General features: G+C 38.5%; 2 pseudogenes; both read left to right on the top strand.

Annotated features, from left to right (window-relative positions):
- LOC109674816 (UDP-glucuronosyltransferase 2B4-like) overlaps positions 1-25,537 on the top strand; it is a 722,912-nt pseudogene that overhangs the window by 12,336 nt on the left and 685,039 nt on the right.
- Positions 6-10,190, top strand: LOC141411035 (UDP-glucuronosyltransferase 2B17-like; annotated as a pseudogene).

A 25,537-nucleotide genomic window follows, 5' to 3' on the forward strand; every position in this document is an offset into this window, starting at 1 on the left:
CTTGACACATCGCTTCTGCTACGTGGACTTCACTTACCTCTCAGGTGGCTGTAGGTGGCTTTGACTCTGAGATACGAAGACAAATTAAATGCAGTTTCATAATTTTTATCCAGAAAAGACTGCCCTTTTCAGTGCCTCATCATACATTTCTTGTCTTATCCCTAATACTTATAATTAATAATTTTACCAAAATTCACTTAATCCTAAGTCATCCCAAAACCAAAGCTTTTATAACTCATGGTGGAGCTAACGGTGTCTATGAGGCAATCCACCATGGGATCCCTATGGTGGGTATTCCTTTGTTTGAAGAACAACATGATAACATTGCACACATGGTGGCAAAAGAAGCAGCCATTGGACTGGAGATAAAAACAATGTCAAGTGCAGATTTGCTCAGAGCATTGAAGACCATCATTAACAACCCTAGGTGAGTCTAACATTTTGTGTGTATGTAGCTAGACAATGAACCCAGGACCTTATGCATTATGGGTAAACACTGTGCCACTGAGCTACATCCCCATTTTCTTCTTTATATATGTTTTGCTTGCTTGTTTTTGACTACATAGTATTTATAGATAAGTTCTCACATGAAGGTAGCAGAGGTGAATTTGAACCTGAAAATAATGATAAGTACAGAGGTGATTAATACTGGAAGACATCATCAATAACCCTTCCCAACTGTTACAATAAGTTTTATTTTGTGTTTGTTTTGTATGGTTTTGTTTTGTGACGTCCTGTATAACTCAGAAAGACTTGAAACTTGTGATCCTCCTGTTTCAGACTTAGGAGTGCTGGTTTACAACCATGCACCTCCAATATTTTAGTGGAAAAATCAGTCAAAATATTAAGTACATAGCAAAATCTGAAATAGTTCATAAATAGAATGAAATGAATAGTAGCCAAATATTATAAGAAAGCTTTAGGAAAACACTGAATCAAGGAAAGATGAATATTATAACAACACTAACTTTCAGTACAGTTAGGACTTTTTTTCTTCATGAGGACTCACTAAATGCAATTTTTAAGATAAATGTTATTGTGTGTATTTTACATATACAGCATGTTATAGGATACCTACAAATAGCTCAGATATTATTGTGGTGAGTCACATGGATATGTCTACCATCTCAGTTACTGGTCTTCTAATAAGGTTTATGTTAGTAATGAGTAAGACATAACCAAATCTCTAATACCTATTGTATTTAATATTTCCTAAATTTTCTATGCTAATAATTGGATTCCATCACTGATAAACAAATAGGATGAATTCACCTAATTAATAACTTGGTAAACAGAGGATACTACTTATAAATATGTGCATATTCCTTGATTTTAGAACTATGGATTTCTCACCAAAACAATTAAGTTAAAAGAGATAGTTTAATCCTTGTCTCCTTCCCAGGCACTGGAACAGGACTTCTTGACAGGATAGGTGAGTGGTGAACCTGCCTGTCCTGTGCGTGCGTGTGTGCGTGCGTGTGTGTGTACATGCATGTGTACACGTGTGCGGATTTCCATCTGGCAGTCACACTGCCCAATCGCTGTCCAAAGTCCTCTCGCCGTGGAGCTGAAGCCAGCTGCCTCCGGCAATCACTACATGCTACCTGCTGCCCAGGAGCAGCAAGGAAGTTTCTTGCTTGGGTTGTCTTGGCAGGACATCAATGGCAAGAGGACCCTGTTAGTTGCGGTGTTACAGCAGAGCAGAGGGGGGAGACCTGATCCCTGGAGGGGCTCCTAAAGTTCCAGGTGTTACCTACCAGGTGCCTGTGGCAATTCCAGTGAGACAGGCAAAGAGCAAACAGGTGTGACCCTGGGCATATCCTGGAGGGTGGGTAGCCAGCCAACAGGGTCAGGGCCGAAGGATAAAGGCAAACCCTTGTCTGGGTGACCAACCATCCCTGATGGTTGTACAGAGACCAGAAGGGCCCACTGAGCACCGGAAACCTAACTCCAAAGTCCATGGGGTGTGGGGCTGAGGCTCCCTGCTCAGCTCCCTCCATGGGCCAGCATTTGGTCCCAGCTCTCAGGAATGCATATGGTGGAAAGGAACCAGGGGACACTGACCTGGGAGAAACACTTACAGGTTCTAGAACTCTCTGGGGAGTCAAGTTGCAAGAATTATAAGCAGTTGTTTCTTCTTTTTTTTAAACAGTTCTATTTAAATGTTATTCATACACCATACTATTCGCCCAATTAAAGTACACAATTCTACAGTTTAAAAAAAAGGGATAGTTTAGATTACAGCTGTTTAATAATCAAAATATTTGAAGTAAAAAACTTGATTTCCAAATTTTTTCAGTATATGTTAATTTCCACTATTCCAGTACCATTTTATTCTTACTATTAGTAAAATTCTGAATGTATTTCCTCCTTTCATAATGACTTCAAATGAAAAGAAAACATTATGTTCAGAAGTGTATTGATGATAATAGTATCACAGCCACATTTGAAAAGCAATGTTACTTTAATTTATGTGTAAATATTGGTCATCCAAATGAGCACCTTGTCAGGCTTATTTGTTTGTTTGTTTGTTTGTTTTTGGAAAACCAAGTTATTTTTGTGCTGATTTAGTGTAAACATACATCTTTTTTATACAAATTTTTTCTGCACTTTTGGGTTTGAGAGGTTATATTGAAAATGATTTCTTAATTAGCTAATACACATTAAGTCTTATGTGACACACATTTTACTAGTTTTTAATGTATTGTAAACTTCTTTACCAAGTCTTTACCTACTGTATTACAAAAGCATATTCAGATTCGTTTCCTCATCTGATAAACAGTCTTTTAGTGGTTTTTTAAATAACAGGAAGAGAAATTACCTCCATTGCTATTGCAACTGCATCATGCTATAGCACTTGGAGTTTAGGTATGATAAACTATGTCCCTATGCACCCTTTCTCCTTGTCTATTGATCCATAATCATTTCAACACTTAAAGGTACCTAATTTCAACAAGCAAATGTATCTCAATGTAAAATGTGTACTCTTCTTCATATTGTAAAATAACAATATTAACAGGAAAAACAAAACAATAATAATAGAAAACATTTATGTGATTTTACTTCACAATGAGAAAAATTTTAGGAATCTCCACAATATTTCTCACAATAGGAAAGAAGAAAACAACTATTCCTATCTTTTCATTTAATACTAAGCAACTAGAAGCAGAGAAATTTGCAAAAAGGACAAGTGAAAGAATCAGGATTTAAAAGAAGGCAATTCAGTTCTATAGTTACAAAACAATCACTAGTAAATGGTAAATAAAAATTGCTGATAAAACTATTCATTATCAAATTTATCTAGATTATGTGCCTGGACCTTGACATAGGCATACATTTAGTTTCTAAATCATAGTCTTATTCTGAACTTGATTCAACAGGTAGACTGAAAATTGCTTGCTGGATAATTGAAATTTCATACCTTCAAATGATAGTTCTTGTTTCTGTCTTGCCTTAGTGTTTTAATTGACAACAATGTCTAATTTAGAAATACTTATACTCTCCTAGCCTTTTCATGTTTAAATCCTTTGTGTTCAATAAGTTTTGGCCTATATACTAACTTATATATAATGATCACTGAAAAAAATAATTTGTTTTTTTGAACATTTTGTGTACTCATCTTTACCATCCACACAAAAATTCACATATCTACAATTTGTAGTTCATTCTGTAAGTTGGTGTCAATTTGATTTTCCTTTAGCTATAAGGAGAATGCTATGTGGCTATCAACCATTCACCACGATCAGCCTTTGAAGCCCCTGGATTGAGCTGTCTTCTGGACTGAGTTTGTCATGCGCCACAAAGGAGCCAAGCACCTGAAGCCACTTGCACACAACCTCACCTGGTACCAGTACTACTCTTTGGATGTGATTGGATTTCTACTGGCCTGTGTGGCAACTGTTACTTTCCTTGTCATAAAATGTTGCTTGTTTGGCTATCAAAAGTTTGTTAAGATAGGGAAAAAGAAAAAGAAGGAGTAGAGGTTTTTTTTGAAGTATAAGAACCTAGTCTAAGGTCATGATAGGTGAGAATATTTGATTCTATTGAGCATGTAGATAAAGATGTGGCAAAGATTATTGTGAATATTTCACAAGACTTTGGCCTACTTGATTTTTCTATATATTTTAACTGAGTTAAACATTAATAAATGCACTTGTATAATTCCAGAATTCCTAAATGTTATTAATGCTGACATGCATATTATCATAATTTTGACATTAAATGAAGCAATCAATAAGACTAGAGAGAGGAAGTACTTCTAAAATTTTGACAGTGCCTTTTCAGAAACATACTCTATTTAATAAAATGTAATCACATGAACCATTTGCTGTCTGTCAAATAAAACAAGGTACAGATCTTTTTGAAAGGTGACAAGACAGATTTTATTCAAATTATTGAAATAGGGGCATTTAATACCCCTATTTGATAGAGTTCAGTATATAATCAACCAAATACCTATTAAGACAAAGTTGACAGATTTTCATAGAAATAAAAAGTAAGTAATAGGAAGTGAAGATGGGGGAAGTAAGATGAGAATAGGTCTACATGCAGATGAAACCTTTTAAAAGAATTACTGGAATGGCCTGGCAAGAGGGGAATTAGACAATGTACAATTTACAGTATGGAAGAATCACATTTTCATGAGCAAAGAAAATGGACATCGTGGTCTCCTGTAGGGATAAAATCCATTACTTAGTACAGGCAGAAACCAAGAGACATTAGCTCTGGTCTCTGCACAGTGTTATGTCAAATCATTTGTGTTATATGACAGTTAACAATGTACATTCCTCCTGAAATCAAAATGCTTTTTAAAGAAAATCTTTGTTTCATAAATTCTTGATGGTTCTAACAGGCTTCCTACCTATACCAGGCAGATGGTAAAATCTTTGCTTAGAAAGATGAAACAATTCTTTTTCCAAATATGGCCTTGAGTACTCTCAACTTACTGTTTTTGCTTCAGCTAATATGCAGTTAAATAGTAACACACACACACACACACACACACACATAAGAAAAAAAGAAAGTGTGTTGCTTTAGATCAGAATGCTAGCTGGATTTCTGCAAATTTAGTTTGGTCCCACTAGAGTATTTTTCCACATTTCTCTCCTAATAAGCAAGATCTCTTCTTCCTTGTTTTCCTTTATCTAGTTATTTCCAGCAATTTTGATACCTCAGTAGTGAGTATATGAAACCCACAATTCACATTATGGTTTTGTTAATTCTGTAATAACAACAAATAGAAAAATACATTGTAGATGGAATAAAAGGCCATTTGATAGAGAGACAAACTTAAATGGGAAAGGGGTTCCACTACCCTATCTTTAAATCTCTGCAGTTGTAATCTTTGGGCTCAGAACAGTCTGCAAAGCAAGCAAAAGACAAGAAGGAAATCAATGGAAGCTCACTTGTTCTGTCTGGTAGTAGATAGATTTAAATAGTTAATTTGATGAGAGAAATGATTATGGTTTTTGAAACATGGAAAAGATGTTTATAATAATCTTCTATATAAAAAAGTTAAGAATGAGCTGGGCATGGTTGTACACAACTGTAATCACAGGTACTCGGGAGGCTAAAACCTGAGGATCATGGCTCTACACCAGCCTGGGCAAAGTTATCAGGAGACCTTACTTGAAAAGCACACTGAAAGCATAAGAACAGGGGTGTGGCTCAAGTGGGAGAGCACTTGCCTAGCAAGTTCCATCTCCAGTACCACAAAAAAAAGAAATACTTATTAATAAAACTAACTGTGATTGTAATAGCCAGAAAATATACGCACAATGATTTTTATTAAACTTTGAATATATATTCACACTTACATAAAAATTAAACAGTAATGTAAAATTTTAAAAAATTATTTAATGTTCTTTATTATACTAATATATATTTTAAAGAGGGAAACATTTTACATATACATTTTTATTATTGTTGTACTAGGGTACATTTTGACAACTACCAAAAGTCTAGCAATATATCATAGTTGAATTCACCTTGTCCATCATTCTCCTTTAACTCCCCTCCCCCATTCCTGGAATAGTTTTAGCAGCTCTCTTTCTTAAGGTAATAATGAAACTCTCCGTATATACTACCCAAACCAAATTCCAGTGTATATCTTACTTTTAATGAATAACCTTCTGCAAATGCACTAATGACTTTCTCAGCATAGATTTTCTTTAAAATTTTTATACTACAGAGCCAAATAAATATCTCTATGACTACTGGTGTGTGATCCAAAATACTTTTACTTGTTTTAAGTTTGAAAAAGTCTTTTCATATAAAACTATATTTACACACATAGGAAGATATGTAAACATGAAGAAACCCTTAGCAGAATTATAAAAATCCAATTGTATATTTAATGTCCCAAGTTTCAACATTGTCTATGTGTTTGTTTCCTTAAGAGTGATTCTTGCAACTTTCAAAGTTGTCAGCAGTCAAAAATAAACACAAAAACTGTAAATGATCACTTATAAATGTAACATTCTTCACTTTTAAAATATCTGGGATAGTCTTATTTATTTTGAATTCAATCCTTAAAGATAGGAATATTCAAACACCACTGATCTTCGATATAAAAATCAAATAATCATGATGTCAAGTTTGAAAATAACACATAAAACTGAGTCATTTATGTCAGGGACTAATTGTATAATTCAGAGTTTTTACAATTAATTCTCATATAGAATATGATGTTCAGAATAAGTAAAGGACAAGCATCATAAAAATACTAGCTAGAAGGATTCTTCCTACATTGTTAAGTGCAGTCCGTAGAGAAGATATAGATAGATAGATGATAGATAGATAGATAGATAGATAGATAGATAGATTCTGTAAGGTACAAGTGCTTTTATCCCAACAAGAAATGGAAACATTGGTGAATAAGAATGAAGAAAACTGGACCTTGGAAGTGATGTTTCTTTATTCTTCTACCACTTTCCAGATTCACTCCAGTATCTTCTATTAATAAAGATAAACATTCAGCTATCTGGGAAAAGAGAAATGTTTGCAGAGTTTTCATTTGACATCACAAAGCAGTATTTCAAACAGAGACAATAAATTTTTTACTGGTACAGCAATAATAGTATTTCAAGTTTCTAATGTGTTAGCATCCTATGTGTTATTGTATCCCTGGGTACTATCTATGGGAACATACCTATGAGTAAGAGACATTGTGCTCTAGAAAAGAAGGGGTCCATTGTGATTAATGGCTTGCTTATCAGGGTGACACTTTTGGGAAGTACTGTCTAACTTTTGGTTATGAGGTCTGACTGAAGGCATGCCCTTATAAGGCAGTTCCTGGGGGAACTCCTTGATAGTCTCATAAGAGGTTTGTTACAAAAGTCTGATATTTGCACTAGAGTTATGCTGGAAAACCATGCAGTGTGAAAAATGTTTAGCCTTGCAACCTGAATTTTGGAATATTTCATATGCAGTCTTCTCAAGTATTCAAATCTTCAACAGATTGAATGAGAGACACTCACTTTATTAAAGGCAGCCTACTTTTTTAGTCCATATTTCTATAAGACCCATCCAGAAATTATATTTAAGCAAAAACACTGGCATCCTATGACTGATACCCAAACATATCTCCATTATTAATATTCAGGTAGATACAATAACAAGGTCCACTTTTATAAAGTATGATTGGACTGTCCTGCATACAACTAAAATTAACACAAAAAAGGAGTCATGTTTATTGTTCCCCTTGATATATAGATAATGGAAAAGAAATCAGAAATACTTACAATTATATGTATATGTCTGTATATATATATATGTATATATATATATTTACACATGTGTACAATATATATATTTCAATTTCATATGATATGATATATAAAAACAGGTAAATATATGCACATTTTTATAAGAATAATTTTTGATTGTCAATTTTGAGATGGGTAAAAAGGGTAGGCATGCTATAAAACAATACTCTGAATTTTTGATTTTGACCTTTTCTTTGCCTGTAATATGTACAACAAAACATTCTCCTGGTGTTGGGTACAGCATTTAGCCAGGGAGCTCATTTCTCCATAAGATCAAGAGGGTAAAAAAATAATGTGTTCAAACTCTCAAGAGACATTCAGCATTTTATAATGTAATCTTTATGTTACGTTGTTTATCAAACTCTATGGATATGTAAGTATTCTTAGTCTGTTTAAAGTGGAATGAGCATTGCTCATATCAATTATAGTTCTTTTTTTGTAATTGGTCAGATGGTTGTAACTGATCTTTATAGAGGCCTTCTTTTACTTCCCATTCTGTTATCTCTTTGTCATCAGCAAGCACCTTAGTTGGTCATGATTCTGGACCTGACAGACTAGGCCATACACTTGCTCCTAAAGGATCTGGACTGTTAGGAGTCCTACCTGAATTGAATTGTAATTTTCAGTGCACTCAAATTAGGAACTTGAAATATTCCAGGACTTTTTCTTTTCCTGTGTGATCTAAACTTAATCAGTTGTAGTCCTATAGATTCATACAATAGGTATCAAGTATTTCTCCTGCTTTCTGGAATTCTATTATTATTGCTCTAAGTGATGCAATCAGTTCCTAACTGGACTCACTTTAATGAGTTTTCTTTCTTTCTTTCTCCTTCCTTCCTTCCTTCCTTCTTTCCCCTCCTTCTCTCTTTTTCTCTCCTCATTTTACTCTGACATAATGGAGGTTGAATTCAGGGCCTTAGACATTGTACCATTTTGGTTACATCTCCGGATTTTTTTCTTTTTAATTTGTTTTTGGGAAATTGTCTTGTAAATTTTCTGGGGCTGGTCTTATATTGAGACCATCTTACTTCTTCTAACTGTGATTATAGATGTGTACCACCATGCCTTGCTTATTACTGAGACCAGTCTTACTAACTCTAATTAATTAGTTAATTAATTAATTGCCTGGGTTGGCCTTGAATCACAATGCTTGTATCTGTGCTTCCAGAGAAGCTAGCATTTCAGACAAGCACAACCATATCCAAGTCTAATCTTGTTTCTTTTTGTTCAATCATATGGTTGCCAGATGAGATAAAACAAAACAAATGTTTAATGTGATTAAGCATTGTCACATATCTCTACATGGAACCTTTTAGCTTGTATCCCTACATCTTGAGAGAGACAAAAAAACTGTAGTTTTATTAAATACATGCTAATGTTATGAGTTTTCTTTTCAAGTAAACTTTATAGAAAGATTATAAAGTATTCACCATGGAAACTGAGTTGAGTTACATCAAACTTTAAGATTTATTTGGGGAAAACTGGCCACCACTTGAACATGTAGAGTCTTCAACACAAAGAAATTATTTTTATGACTTTTAAAATATGATTCAATAAGGTTTTATCATGTTCTTAAAATATTCCATATTTTTTTCCTGGATAATTCTTCATCTTGTGGATTTTATGTGAGAAATGGGATATATTGATATGTTAACATTTCACTCTTAAATTTAGCAACTTAACTAAAATATCTTAATAATTAACTGGCATTGAACTTGAGATATTTGTATTGAATTCAGTAGATAAATAATGATAAGTTGTTATTTCAACTGTATATATAATTAGTTTTCTGATTTGTGTTGTGATAAAGCTTTTTTATTGCTTCTGCATATGTCATTTACTGATTGCTCTTGTATTATAGTGAGTAATTAAAGATACCCATAAGTATTTCTTCTGAAAAATGATTTACTCACTATCTCATGAACAATTTAAGTGCATAGTAATGTAGTATTCAACCTGGATGTATGTCATTGGTTGGCTTAGGGAGGCACATGACATAATTAGGAAAAACTTATTGCATGTGGACATTTTTGGGGGCTTTCTGGGCTAGAAATTGATGCTTACTTCTTTTAGAATTTATTGTCCCTGGGATGAATATGCAGAGCTACTGCATGCATTATTTCCCATGATCAGAGATTAAGCAGGAAAAACAAAACTGAGAAAAGAAAGGTAAGAATCTGATCCTAGTAACAGCTTCTGAGTCATGGATCATGAAGTGACTAATCCACTGCAGGAATTTCTTTGTTTATTTCTGATAGTTTTACTCAATTTTAGAGTCTTGGTTATAGGAAAACAGTAATGAAGAGATACATCTCTGCTATTTCCTTCCTAGGTCTCAGAACTCCAGAAATATAAGCTTTGGGAATGTATCAATAATTTGAGAAATCATAAATACTTAATAAATAGAAGAAAAATATTTCTATGTCACTCCTCTATTTGAAAATGTTTTTACCTATATGTTGTATTTTGGTTAATTATAAGTTAAGGCCTTTGTTATATAATGTATCCCCTAAATATGTTTCAAGTGAAGAAAGAGTATCAGAGCTTGAAGACAATGTAAATGAACTACAACATTCAGGTAAACGTGAAGGAAAAAAATAAGAAAGTCTAAATGGAATATGCAAGACCATTAGGACACCATTAAAAGGATAAGGAGAAGAGGCAAGGAAGTTCAGTGGAGGAGAATTTCACTGATTAAAGCACAATGGATGTACAGTTTTAATACCAGGACAAAAATCTCACTGAACAATGAACAGATACCTAAATGACAAAGGACAAGAACAAAAAACAGGTCATGATAATGGGAGAGCACTAATGGGAGAGGGAGGGTAAAAGAAGGAAGTAAAGAAGGTGAATATATTTGATGTACTCTCTACTACAAAATGAATATATAATATTTAAAACTGTTGAAATCACCTTAAGAAGGGGACTAAGGTGGAAAGGACAAAGATGGAAGGGGTGAACCACTTAGGGATATATTGCATATATACATGGAAATGTGGAAATGTCATAATGAAACTCCCCATAGAGCTCTTAAACAAAAATGTCTTTTTTCAAAAATGAAGGATAGAGAAGGGAAAAATGGAACCTGTTGAAACTATTCTAAGAAGCGGGGAGGGAGAGCAAAGGAGAATGATGGAGGGGGTGAGTTTAACTAAGATATTTCATAAATACTTTTGTAAATGTCACAATATACCTCCAGTATAACAATAATGTGCTAATCAAAATAAAATTAAAAAATAAAAATAAAAACCTTGCACAACTAAAAAAATTCATGACCACTAGGCCAGCACCATAGAAGATCATACACACAGAAGAGTAAGGTAAAACATACATATGGGAAATCATGAATCTCATTAGACACATAGTTAAACAAAGAATGAAATACTATAAAAACAAGGAAATGGCAGGACATACTGCATACTTTCCAATAATAAGTGAATGTTAATGGTTTAAGTTTTTGAAACAAAAGACATAGACTGGATAATTGGATTAAAAAATAAGACCAAAACATTTGTTGACTGGAAGAATTGAACCACACTGGCAAAAATACAGAATTAGAGCAAAAGGTTGGAAAAACTTATTCCATTGATTTCCTGTGTGTGGGTGTTACCTTCTAGGTTAATTCTTTTTGATCTATGTGAGTCAATGCCCTGTATAGCTATCCTTATCTCAACCAGCAAAACCCCTTGTTCCTTCCTATTATTGCTTATACTCTCTCTACAACAAAATTAGAGATAAGGGCAAAATAGTTTCTGCTGGGTATTGAGGGGGGGAGCGGGAGGGGGTGGAGTGGGTGGTAAGGGAGGGGGTGGGGGCAGGGGGGAGAAATGAACCAAGCCTTGTATGCACATATGAATAATAAAAGAAAAATGAAAAAAAAAAAAAGAAAAACTTATTCCAAGCAAGTAGAAGCTGAAAAGAAGCAGGAGTGACTATACTGATTTCTGACCAACCAGTCTTTAAACCAAAATTAGTCAGAAGAAACAAAGGTCACTTCATATTAAGAATGGAAAAAATTCTTCAAGAAGGTACAACAATTACAAACATATACTTACCAAGCACAGGTATCCTCAATTTCATAAAACAAAGAATACTAAACATAAAAATACAGATGGGACAGATAGCAAAAACAGTGCATAATTTAAGTACCACATTTCCACAGAGAGTTTATTCAAAGAAAATGAATAGAGAAACTTAGAATTAAATGATTTTAAATAGACCAAATGTACTTAACAGGTTCCTACAGAAGATTCTGCCCAACAACTCCAGAATATACATTCTTCTCAGAAGACCATGGAACTTTCCCCCAAAGAGTTCATATTTTAAAGACATAAAGCAAGTATTACCAAATAATAGTAAATTGAAATAACTTCCTGTATTGTATCATATCACAATTTAATAATACTAGAAATCAATAGTAAGAGAAATTACAGAAAGTATTCAGATGCATAAAGACTGAAAAATTCAGTATTGAATGGTGAGTGGGTCGTCACAAAAATAATGAGGAAAACTAAAATATTTGTGAAATCAAGTGAAAACAAAAATCACAACTTACAAGAACCACTGGGATACAGCAAAGTCAGTGCTAAGTTAAGCTATAGCTATGAGCATCTACATTAAAAAACCACAAATAATCTCAAATAAATAACCTAATGAAAAATCTCAAGGTATTAGAAAAACAAGGAAAAGCCAAACACAAAGGCAGTAAAAGGAAAGAAATAAAAAAGATTAATGCAGAAGTCAATAAAATGAAGAATAAAAAAACAACATAATGAAGCAATGAAACTAAGAGTTGGTCCTTTGAAAAGATAAGCAAGATAGAAAACCTCTTAGGAAAAGTAACATAAAGAAAGAGGCAGAAGACAAAACTAATAAACTTAGAGATGAAAAAGGGTATTACAGAACAAATACAAACAAATTCAGAGGTTACTGATAGAATGTGTAGGAAACTCATGTTCTGATAAACTGCAACGTTTAAAAGAAATGGATAAATTTCAAAATGCATATGACCTACCAAGTTGAACCAAGACAATATATGATATTTAAAAAAAAATCTATTGCATGCCATTAGGTTGTAGCAACAATAGTCTCCTAAGAAAGAAGAACCCAGGACCTGAAGGATTCACTACTGAAATCTACCAGACCTTTAAAGAAGCGCTACCACTGATACCCATCAAATTATTCCATAAAATAGAAAGGGAAGGAGTGCTTCCAAACTCATTCTATGAAGCAAAATCACCCTGATATCAAAATTGGATAAGGACACAACCAAAAAAAAATTAAAGACCAATTTCCTTGATGAACATAGACACAAAAATTCTTGCAAACAAAATTCAACAATACCGTAAAAAGATCACACACTGTAGGTCAATAAGTCTTACATTTATGAGAAAAAGGGGAAAGATCATTTATCAGCTCAACAGATGCAGAAACAGCCTCTGGCAAAATCCAACATCCTTTCTGATGAATGTCTATATGAAACTGAGAATAGAAGAAATGTACCTCAACATAATAAAGGCTATATATACCAATATATAATATATATATATATATACCAATCTATAGCTAACATTATACTAGGTGGTAGAAAACTGAATTCTTTTCCTCTAAAGTCAGGAATGAGACAAGGATGTCCTTTTCTTCTACTTTCATTCAATGTAGTTCTTGGATTCTTGGCCTAAGCAATAAGGTAAGAGATAGAAATAAAGACGACACAAAGAAAGGAGGAAGTGAAATTTTGCCTATTTGTAGGTACTATAATTCTACTCTTAAAAGATCATAAAGATACCAAGAAAAAACTCTTAGATCTGATAAAAAATTTCAGCAAAACAGCAATATACAATACAAGCACAGAAAAAATCAGTAGCCTTTCAATGTTTCAGTAATGAACAAGCTCAGAAAAAAATCAAGAAAACAAATGACTCTGAATAGCCAAATCAATTCTGAGCAAAAAAGAGCAATGAAGGACTTACACAATACCTGACTTCCACTTACACTGAAGAGCCATAGCAACAACAACAACACACACACACAAACACACAAATGTGGCATGTGGCACTGGCAAAAAATAGACACACAAACCAATGGAATAGGATGAAGGATTCAGAACTAAGCCCACATAGCTACAGTCATTTGATTTTACAAAAAGTACCAAAAATATACATTGGAGAAGGATAGCTTCTTCAACAAATGGGGTTAGAAAAGATGGATATTTACATGTAGAAGACTGAAATTAGATCCCTATCTCTTACCCTCAGCAAAAATCAAATTCAAAATGGCACAACTTTACTGTAAGACCTAAAACTTTATAACTACTGTAGGGAAAACACTTGAAGATATGAACATGCAAACACTTTCTGAATAGGACTTCAAGTACTCAGGAAATAGGAACAAGAATTGACATGTGGGATTGTATCAAGTTAAAATGTTTTTGCTTATAAAGGAAAAAATTACTAGAATGAAATGACAAACTAGAGAATGGGAAACAATATCACAGGGGACTAATACTGAGGAATATAAAGAACTCAAAAATTAAAAGCCAAGAGAACCAATGATCCAATTAATAAATGGGCAAATGAATTAAACAAACAGTTGTTAAAAGAAGTACAAGCAGCAAATAAACACATAAAGAAGTGCTATCCCATAAAGGATAGGCAAATCAGAATGACACTAAGATTCCATCTCACCCACAGTATGCCTGTCATCAAGAAAACAAACAACAAAATGCTGGCTGGATACAGGGAAAAAGGAGCCCCACATACACTGTTGGTGGGAATGTACATTAATGCAGTCACTATGGAAAACAGCATGGAGGTTCCTTAAAAATCTAAAAATAGAATTAATGTATGATCCTGCTATACACTCCTAGGCAGATGTAAGCAGCCATAGGATAGAGATACATGCACACCCATATTTATAGCAGCACTATTCACAACAGCTAAGTTATGGAATCAGCCTAAGAGTTCAATCATCTAATGAATAAATAAAGAAAATGTGTTATGTGTGTTGAGATGATCATGTGATTTTTGCTCAGTATTCTGTTTGAGGACTGCAGTACATTTTTTGATTGTATATTTTGAATCATCCTTACATTGCTGGAATGAAACTGACATAACCACACAGCATGACTTTTTTAATGTGTTGCTGAATTAAATTTGCAAGTAATATATTGAGAATGTTTGCATCCATTTGCCCCATGAAATTGATGTACAAAATTCTTTTTTTGTTATGTTCTTATCTGGTTTTGATATAAGTGTAATATTGGCTCCATAGAATGGTTTTAGTAACATTTCTTCCCTTCCCTTTATGTTTTGTGGAATATTTTCAGGATTATTGTATTAGTTTTTAAAGGTGTGATAGAATTCAGCAGTAAATATGTGTGGTCCTGGGCTTTTCTTTGCTGGGACATTATTAATACTTCAATGGCATTGCTTGTAATAGATCTACCTAAGTGGTTTATATTCTCTTGGTTGGTCATATGCATTTAAAGATGTATCCATTTTTCCAGATTTTACTGGTTTACTAGAATATGTTTTCAAATCATTCTTTAATGATCCTCTGAATTTCATGGGTGTTTGTTGTGATATCTTGTATTTCATCACTAATTTATTAAGTGGGGTCTTCTCCCTCTTTTTTGTTAAGTTTGACTAAGGGTTAGGAACCAACTCTTTGCTTCATTCATTCTTTGTGTCATTCTTTAGTCTCCATTTCATTGATTTCTGCTCTGAGTGTTATTATTTTTTCTGTATACTGCTTTGGGGGTATGGCTTGTTCTTGTATTTCTGAGTCTGAGATGTATTTTTAGGTTATTTATTTGTGATCTCTCATAGCTATAAACTTTCTTCTTAACATTGCCTTTGCTGTGCTAGGATTCTAGTAAGTTGCACTTTCATTTTCATTTGATTCTAGGAGTTTTCTGATTTCCCCTCTTATTTCCTCAATGACCTACCCATCATTCAAAATGTGTATTTCAGTCTCCATGTGCTTGAATATTTTCTGTAGTTTATGTTGATGTTGACATCTAGTTTTATTCCATTGGGTTCTGATATAAATCAGAAGTTATTTCAATTTTCTTGATTCATTAAGACGAACTTTATGTCTTAAAATATGATACATTTTGAAGAAAACTCAGTGGGGTGATGAAAAGAATGCATGTTATGGGGCTCTAGGATAGAAAATCTAAAGGTACCTGTGAAATCCACTTGTTTTGTACTGCTGTTTAATTCTGAATTTTCTTCATTGATCATTTTTGTCTGTGTGATATATGTATTGGTGAAAATGGGGTATTAAATCTTCTACTATACTGTGTTGAGGTCTATTTGTGCTTATTTGTTCAGTAGTGTTTGTTTTATAAAATTTGGTGTGAAAACCTTTGGTGTATCTAAGTTTACAATTGTTATGTCCTTTGATGGGCCATGCTCTTTATCCATATGAAGTGATCTTCTTTGTCTCTTTTGACTAATTTTGCTTTGTCAGATATGAGAGGAGCTACTCCTGCTTACTTTTAACATCCATTTGCAAAGAACATCTCTTTCCAACCTTTTCGTTAATTCTATGTTTTTGTTTTTCATTGATGTTCTATTCGTATAGGCAATTAATTGGGTGTGTTTTAAATCTAATCCACCAGTTTGTGTGTTTTTATTGGAGAGTTGAGGCCATTGATCTTTACTCATCATTGAAATGTATGTAATAATTCCTATCATTTTTTTATTCTTGTAATGTTTAATTCTTTCCTAATCCTCATTTGTTTATCTATTCATCTAGTGAGACTAAGTTTTCCCATATTTTCATAATTATATTTTTTTCTATTCTCTGGTTTTTTGTTTATCATTGAAGGGTTTTATTTTTTCTTCAATTATGAAGGGTAGAATTTCTCAGTACATTAATCAAGTTTGACAATTATTTTCTTTCAGTGATGAAATAAATCATTCCATGCTTCTTCCCCACCCTGCCCATTAGAAATCTGCTATTTTTCTGTTAGTTTTGCCTTTATAGTTATTTGGTGTTTCTGTCATTAAGCTTTCAATATTCTTTCCTTTGTCTGTACAGTTAATGTTTCAAATGCCATATGAATTAATGTTTTAATTAGAATATGAATTAGAGAGGTGCTTTTGTGCTCTTGTCTGTTGGGTGTCCTAAAAGCCTTCTGAACCTGGATTACCATACGTTTCTTGACTTGGGAAGTGTTGTGTTGCTATTTTATTATGTTTTCCATTATATTACCCTTCTGTGTTCATGATCTGTATGTTAGGCCTTTTAAATGGTGTCCCAGAGGTTCTGCATGTTCTGTTTGTTAGGAAAAACGCCACACAAAGAAAACTCACGAGAAAACTCACATCCAAGGACAGGGTTTAATGGCAGGTACGAGGTAGTTCAGGAAGAAGAAAGGACAAAAGGGAAGAGGTTCAGGCCAGGCATGGCCTTTTATAGGAGAGGGGGGGTTGGCACATACGTTGGGGGTCCCTGATGGAGGTAGAGCTTGAGTGGAGCCTGTTTTGGGGAGTGAGGGAAACCTTGTTAAGGGGGAGGGAATGGCTCCATTTTCCATGAGGTGCTGCTAATTTATAAAATGGCAGCATTATTGTTCTATCATTCCCCCATTTTTCTTTAGTAATAATGAAGATATGGGCTGGGGATCAGGAATTGGGGTGAAGCATCAGTCTCTTTAACTGCTTCCTGCTGGCAGGGGGCGTTGTGTGGGGCGGGATCCTCAGGCTCCTGTGGCATTCTGGATGGGGCCTTCCCAGTAGTTTTCTGGGCGGTTTTGGAGAGGTTGGTATCCCTGGAGGTACAACTGGTTAAATTTTTGGTTAGCAATAGCAGACATGCGGTCTAAAAGAAATCCTTGTATTGTTCTTATGGTACAAGGGAGGAAGCTTAAGAATAGGAGAGCAAGAAATACAGGCATTAGGATGAGCATTAACCAGGAGAACCACTGTGAAATGTTGTTCCCTAGAGGATTCCAAGAGTCCTCCAACTCCCTTCTCCGTTTTTCTAGTTGTTCTTGGAGTTGCCTAATTTTATTTTTTACTACTCCCGACTGGTTAACATAGAAGCAGCACTCCTCTTGTAAAAATAGGCAGAGACCACCCTTTTCTGCAGTGAGCAGGTCAAGGCCTCATCGGTTTTGGAGTACAACTGAGGCTAGGGAGTCAAGTTGTTTCTGTAGGGTTAGGATAGATTCGGCCACTGTTTGTAGATCACTTATCAATTGATTAGAGAGTTTTGTGTAGTAGTGGATAGAAATTCTTATTCCTGCAGCCCCCGTTCCCATGGCAGCCGTTATTCCCAGGGTGGCTAACAAGGGAATGGCCTGAATTGCCCGTTTTGATCGAAGATGTACAGTGAGGGGGATGCATAGGTCCTGATATTCTGTAATAATGTCCATGTCAGGGACCAAAAATACTGGAGTGCAGATGCCCTTCCAGGCTTGGGGTAAACAGGGGTATACACTCTGACCGCATAAAAAGAGAGTCCAGGGAATGGGGGGGCAACAGATATTGTTCCTGGTTTTGTTGGCCGCCCTAGTAGTGTGACATTTTTTTGTCACCAGGGAACCTACCTTGACTATCCCTGAGAAACTCTGTAGGCAGAGAGGAGCTGGCTGGAAGAGGGGAACTGGGGAAAGGGTGGAGGCAGTGGGCCTTTTGGTGAAGGAGCAGTTTAAGGTAAGAGGTGTGGAAATATTTATGGGGCTGGTGATGACCTGAGAAGGGCCAGTTCGCTGACACATCCAACAACCACGGGCTAGAGTAGGATTAGTGTGGTTGAGTAGTTGATGAGTGATATTTATGACCTGGAGGAGAAGGGTTTCAGAAAGGAACAGTGTTTGTAAAGGAATTTTGAGAGGTTTTCTGGTGGGAAAGACTAGGTTGTCAGGAACCTGAGGTACCTGGGTGCAGAGGACCTTCTTGTATGCCTGATCCTGGACTCCTCCTCCATCAGACATACCATAATGTGTGAGCTTAGTCCAGCACACTTGTTGCCCATGATTTTCAAAGCAAGTATAGCCCGCATTGCTGCCTTTACTCCTTGCAGTCCAGTGCGGTTTGCCCCACATTGTACATGGGGTAGCTGTATCGTAGCAAGCCCTGTGCTGGTATGAATAAGATGACGTGCATGGGCAGGGGGGAAGTTTGGGGCTCACAAGGGTACAGGTCATAAGAAAGAAGAGAGCACAAAGAGTAAGGCTCACAGGGCAAGGTATTCAAAACAGAGAGCTGTGCGATGGGGCCATCTCCACTCAGGGGGAGAAGTTACCCACAGACCAATACTCAGGAGGGAAGGGACAAGGACAAGAATTACCCACAGGAAGGGATGGAGTGGAAGCATAGGTGGAGTGGTTTACAGTAAAGCGAAGAGTATGTTGGAAAATGAGTAGATTTCTTCAGGAGTAAAGTCTGAGAGAGTACCTTGGAGATGTAGGTAGGCTATCCACTCTATGAAGTAAGGGAGACAAAGGTATGAAAAGGACGGAGGCTGATTATACTGGGGGGTGGGAAATCTAAAACCTCAGAGTAGAGTGTATATAGGAAAGAGTAAAAGCATGGGCAGGAACTGACAGGAAAGAATGGGAGGGGGGAAGTATATAAAGAGTGAGTAAGTGAGATGCCAGGTCCTCAGGCATAGGGCTCCTGCCTATGCCCTGGGAGTCTCCTTGAGTGTGTCTCTGTCTTCTGGGATCTTGGGAAGGCAGGAGGTCTTTATTTTTGTTGGTCCTGTAAGAAGAGATTGGTAGGTCTTTTGTGGGGCTGCCAATTTTAGACTTTGAACATGTACCCAGGAGGAAAATCCTGCTAGCTTAGCAGCTGTGAGTGTAGTGAGGATGACCTTAAATGAGCCTCTCCACTTTTCCTGCAGGTGGCCAGGTTTGGCTATACTTTTCAGATAAACTAGATCTCCCATTTGGAGGGTGGGTGTTATTTTGGTGGTGTCAGAGGCTGTGGTAACTGATCATGAGCATGCGACCAAAGGAGAGAGTGAAGAAAAGTGAGGAGAGGATTGAGGAGAGTGGGGGAAATGTTAGGGGATTCTGGCTGAACCGTGATAGGGAGGAGTGGACGGCCATAGAGGAGCTCGAAGGGGCTGAGCATGAGTGGTCTTTTAGGGAGGGCCCGGAGGCGGAGAAGGACTAGGGGTAGGAGCTTTGTCCAGTCTAGATGGAGCTCGAGGGAGAGTTTGGTGAGAGTATTTTTTAGTGTGCGATTGGCACGTTCGACTTTACCTGAAGATTGGGGGTGATAGGGAATGTGAAACCACCAGTGAATATTTAATGCTTGTGCCAATTTTTGGGAAATAGAGGAAACAAACTCAGGCCCATTGTTTGACTGGATAGAGGCTGGGAGACCAAACCATGGGATGACGTCTATGACTAAAATTGTTACTGTGGAGGCCTTTTTATTGGTCATAGGGAAGGCCTCCACCCATCCAGTGAAGGTGTCTACCAATATCAGGAGGTGCTTAATCCTCTTTACTGGAGGCATATGTGTGAAGTCCACCTGCCAATCCACAGCAGGGAGACATCCCTTGGCTTGGTGGGTAGGAAAGGGAGGGGGCCTAATATTGGAGTTGGGGTTTGTGTGCTGGCAAATTGAGCAGGATTGGGTAACCTGTTTAAGGTATTGTATATCTCCTGGAGATAGGGAAAGGGATTGGTGGAGAAAGGTGTAAAGAACATGAAAATTAGGATGAAAAAGCATATGTAAATAGGAGAGAAGAGTTTAAACTTCAGAAGGGGGGAGAGAAAGTTTAGTGAGAGGAGGGGAGGAAGCTGGGGTAAGGGGGTACATGGCCAATTGGGGTGCAGTTTGGAGGGCTGCTAGCTTGGCCTCTGTATCGCTCAGTTATTTCCTCTGGTAATTATGGAGCAGTCAGTCTGGTGGGCTTTGCAATGAATAATGCCCACCTGGGAAGGGAGGCATGAAGCCTCTAGGACCTGGGCTATTAAGGCAGCATTGTTAATGGGAGTTCCTCTTGTAGTTAGGAATCCCCTTTCCTTCCAGATAGCGGAGTGGCACAGTAAAGTGTGAAATGCATACTTAGAGTCAGTGTAAATGTTGACAGTTTTGTTTTTTGCCAGAGTTAGAGCTCTGGCCAGGGCAGTCAGTTCTGCCTTCTGGGAAGTAGTGCCCAAAGGGAGAGGGCGTGCCTCAATGATGGCAGAATCAGACATGATGGCATATCCAGCACTTTGCTGTCCATTGTGAATGAGGGAGCTGCCATCAATGAACCATGTTTAGTCAGCCTGAGAAAGGGTGCCCTCCTGAATGTGGTCTGGGCAGAGAAGGAGCTTCTCAAGGATCTCGGGGTGGGAGTGAACTAGGGGTGTTGAAGAGAGAAAGAAGAGTAGCTGGGTTAAGTGGGGGACATGAAACAAAAGTTAGAGTGGGATCCTCGATCAAGGCCACCTGGAGGGATAGGATATGGGGGGGGCATGGAGTAAAGTCCCTTATACGTAAGGAGTTCCAAGAGGCTATGGGGGGAGTAAACAGTAAGGGGGGACCCTTGCTTTCCTGGATTAACAGGGGCCTAAGGCATGGGGCCCATCCCCTGGTTGTGGGGTCTAACTGTTTGGAAAGGTATGCTACTGGAGCTAAGGAAGGCCCTATGATGTGTCCCAGAACTCCTAGGGCAAACCCTTGCCTCTCAGAAGCATAAAGGATGAAGGGACGAGTGAGGTCCGGCAAGTAAAGTGTCAGGGCTTGTAATAGGGCTTGTAAGAGGGTTTAAAAATGACTTGACACAGGCTGAGAGGGGTCCAGGGGCTCTTGAATGGAACCCTTAGATGTCTCATATAGAGGTTTGGCCATTAGACTGAAGTTGGGTACCCAGGCTCTGAGATAGCCAGCCAGGCCAAGAAAGGAGAGAACTTCAGCCTTAGTGGTGGGGGCAGGGAGAGAGGCTAGCAAGGCCTTATGATCTGTGGTGATAGCCTTATGAGTAGGGGAGATAGATAGGCCCAGGTAAGTTACCTGGGTGAGAGACAGTTGAGCCTTGTTAGGGGAAACCTGGTATCCCTTTTTTCCCAGAAAATTAAGCATGAGGGCAGTGTGTTGTTGGCTATCCTTGAGCGAGGGGCTGCAGAGCAGGAGATCATTTACATACTGGAGGAGTTTACTTGGGGAGAGATGGAGGGTAAGGAGATCCCTAGCCAGAGCTTGGCCAAAGAGGTGGGGACTGTCCTGGAAACCCTGAGGCAGAAAAGTCCAGGTCAGTTGTTGGGAAGTATGAGATATGAGAATCTGGATCAGTCCAGGTGAAGGCAAAGAGGTTTTGGGACTGTGGGTGGACAGGGATAGTGAAGAAAGCATCTTTTAGGTCCAGGACTGTGAAATGGGTGGTGGTACCAGGGATGAGAGACAGGAGAGTGTGTGGGTTTGGTACCACTGGGTGTATAGGAGTCACTGCTGCATTGATTAAGCGGAGGTCCTGTACCAGCTGATAAGACGCATTGGGCTTTTTTACAGGCAGAATGGGAGTGTTATAGGGGGAGTGGGTTGGGCGAAGAAGGCCCTTAGAGAGAAGCTCTGAGGTGATAGGCTTTAATCCCAGTAAGTGGATTAGAGAGATGTGATATTGTGGTTGGTTTGGGAAAACAGAGGGGTCTTTGAGAATAATAAAGATTAGCTCATGATGTGTAGTGACTGCAGAGTTCTGGAGGTCCCACACAATGGGATCTACCAGTGTAGCAGGTAAGGGCAAGGGGTTGGGAGGGGCTTGTGGAAGCAGAGCACCCATGATGGCAAGGAGGGGCTGAGAGGATGGAGACAAGGGGTTAATGGATCACGGCTTAAGAGGGGGTAGGTGTAAGGTGAGAGTGGTCTGGAATTTTGACAAAATGTCCCTTCCCAAGAGTGGGGTGGGGCAATTAGGGAGGACTAGGAAGGATTGAGCAAAAAGTGTATCTCCCAGTATGCAGGTTAGAGGAAAAGTCATTAAGGGCTGGGTAGGAGTTCCCTCCACCCCGACTATGGAGGTTAAAGAAGGCTTGGTAGGTACCCAGAACTCTGGCAAGGCAGAAAAAGTGGCGCCAGTGTCCAGGAGGAGCAAGATAGGCCTATCATCAATAATGGCCATTACCCTGGGCTCCCGTGAAGTTACGGTCATCGGGCCTGGGAGTCCTGGGCTCCATCAGTCATCAGCCGCAGTTGCCAGTCCTAGAAGATCAGTTAGGGAGGAGGGACGGTGAGGGGGCTTAGACCCTCCACCTTGAGGGGTGGAGGGGCAGTCCATTGCCCAGTGGCCCTCCTGTTTGCACTTAGGACATGGCCCCAGTGGGCGGAGTGGTTTAGGACAAGCACGGGCCCAGTGTCCCTCAAGGCCACACCGAAAACATAGGCCAGGAGGTGTTTGGGATTTTCCCTGGCCTCGGGAGTTAGAGGTTGGAGGCTTTTGTTGGAGGGCTTGTGCCAACATCTGGAATTTAGCCTTATCTCTCCTCTCTGTATCAGCCTTTTGTTGTTCTTCTCAGTAATTATAGACTTTGAAGGCCACGTTTAAAATTTCAGCCTGTGGAGTCTGAAGGCTATTTTCTAGCCTTTTAAGATTTTTTCTGATATCTGGGGCTGACTGGAAGATAAAGTGGGTCATAAGGATAATTGTCCCATCCTTAGTTTCAGGGTCAACTTTTGTATGGCGTCGTAGTGCCTCTGTGAGCCGGGACAAGAAACTAGCTGAATTTTCCTATTTTTCTTGTTGGATTTCTCTGAGCTTATCAAAATTAACAACCTTTTGGGCCGACTTTTTTAATCCCACCACTAAACAGGTAACCATCTGATCCCTAAGCATTCTGTCACCGGTTTGGTAATTCCAATGAGGCTCATCAGTAGGAATTGCTATAGCTCCTACAGGATGGGTGGGGGTGGTGCGATGGACCTCATTTGCATGTGTCCTAGCTGTGTCCCAGACCCATTGTTTCTCCTCTGGAAGGAGGTTGGAGGAAAGAATGAGATAGATATCATGCCAAGTAAGGTCATAGGATTGAGCCAAGTATTGAAATTCCTTAACATAAGAATCAGGGTTAGTGGTGAAGGAGCCAAGGCACTTTTCTATCTGAGATAGGTCAGCGAGAGAAAAGGGGACATAGACCCTCACAATGTCTTCCACTCCAGCCACTTCCCAGAGAGGGTAGATGGAAACCGGTTGACTGGGGGGTCCGTGAGAGTGAGTGTGGGGGGGTCTCATGGGATCCTGTGGTCCCGGGTGGGTGGAAGGGCAGGTGGAAGGAGGAGTGGGAGGGGGAGGAGTGGGAGGAGGGGCAGGAGGAGGGGCGGGAGCCCATGGCTGAACAATGGAAGACTGTCTTTGATAAGGTGGAGGCTCATTAGCAGGGTCGAAAGAAGGGAAAGCTTCAGAGTCAGGAGGGGATTCAGAGAAGGATTTGGCTGGTTTTGAGACTGGTTTAGAGGCTAGTAGGACCTGTGCAGGGGAATAGGAGGTACAGAGGGAAGGTTTGGTGCGGAGATAAGAAAAGGATTGGACGTAGAGAAGTTACTTCCATTTGCCAGTGCACTCACAGAAATTGTATAGATCCCTTAAAATATTGGGATCAAAAGTGCCATTAAGTAGCTATTTGGAGGCATTGTCCAGTGGATATTGAGAAAAATGAGCTTTTGTGGCTTAAGATCAGGCATGAGGCATAGGGGGCCCAAGGTTGGCCAGGAGACATCCCAATGGGGAGTCTGAGGGAATTTTGGAAGGTCCAACTCCCATGGTGAGGCCTGACCTGAGGAGATATGGTGGGCATCACTGAAATATCAGGTCCTCAGGAGAGAGAGAGAGATGTGGAACACACCACCCAGAGGGAACGTCTTCACCACGGGGTGGGCCACAGTCCCTAGTGGGGAACCCAGTTCCCAGGACAAAAGCAAGCTGAGAGAGAGAGAGAGAGAGAGAGAGAGAGAGAGAGAGAGAGAGAGAGAGAGAGAGAGATCACAGCTCTGCATGTGAGGAGGACTCACTGAGGGAGAGAGGACCTTGAGGGAAGATTGGCCGGTGGTGGATGGTGGTTGGAGGCACACTGGGGAGGAGGAACTTCCCTGTGAGCTAGTGAGAGAGTAGCACTTTCTAGGATCGGGGGTCCCAGTAAAGCAGCTCAGATCCCAGAGGAAAGATGGGAGAGCGAGGTCAGTGCCAGGAACTCAACTCCATCCCAGGTTTCGGCACCAAATGTTAGGAAAAATGCCACACAAAGAAAACTCACGTCCAAGGACAGGGTTTAATGGCAGGTACAAGGTAGTGCAGGAAGAAGAAAGGACAAAAGGGAAAAGGTTCAGGCCAGGCATGGCCTTTTATAGGAGAGGGAGGGTAAGGGGTTGGCACATATGCCGGGGGGTCCCTGATAGAGGTAGAGCTTGAGTGGAGCCTGTTTTTGGGAGCACGGGAAACCTTGTTAAGGGGAAGGGAATTGCTCCATTTTCCATGAGGTGCCTCTAATTTATAAAATGGCGGCATTATTGTTCTATCACTGTTCATACTTTATTTTTTCTTCTTAATCTTTATCTGGGTGGCATGTAACTTGTCTTCAAGCCCTGATATTCTGCCTTCAATTCATAAGAAAAATTATCTTTTCTTTCAAAGTATTTGTTACTTCTTAGATTACTTAAAAATTCCTCAGGTTGCCATTTTAGGTGACTTGCATGTTTAAAGGATCCTTGCTTCTTCTTCCAGATTACTGTACAACTCCATTGCCCACTAAACTGTATGCTCTTAGCCATACCTCAAGCCTTTTAGCCAATTGAGGAGATTGTGGACCTTTGACCTGGACAAGT

The sequence above is a fragment of the Castor canadensis genome, chromosome 9 (assembly GCF_047511655.1).
Source record: "Castor canadensis chromosome 9, mCasCan1.hap1v2, whole genome shotgun sequence".
Lineage (NCBI taxonomy): Eukaryota > Metazoa > Chordata > Mammalia > Rodentia > Castoridae > Castor > Castor canadensis.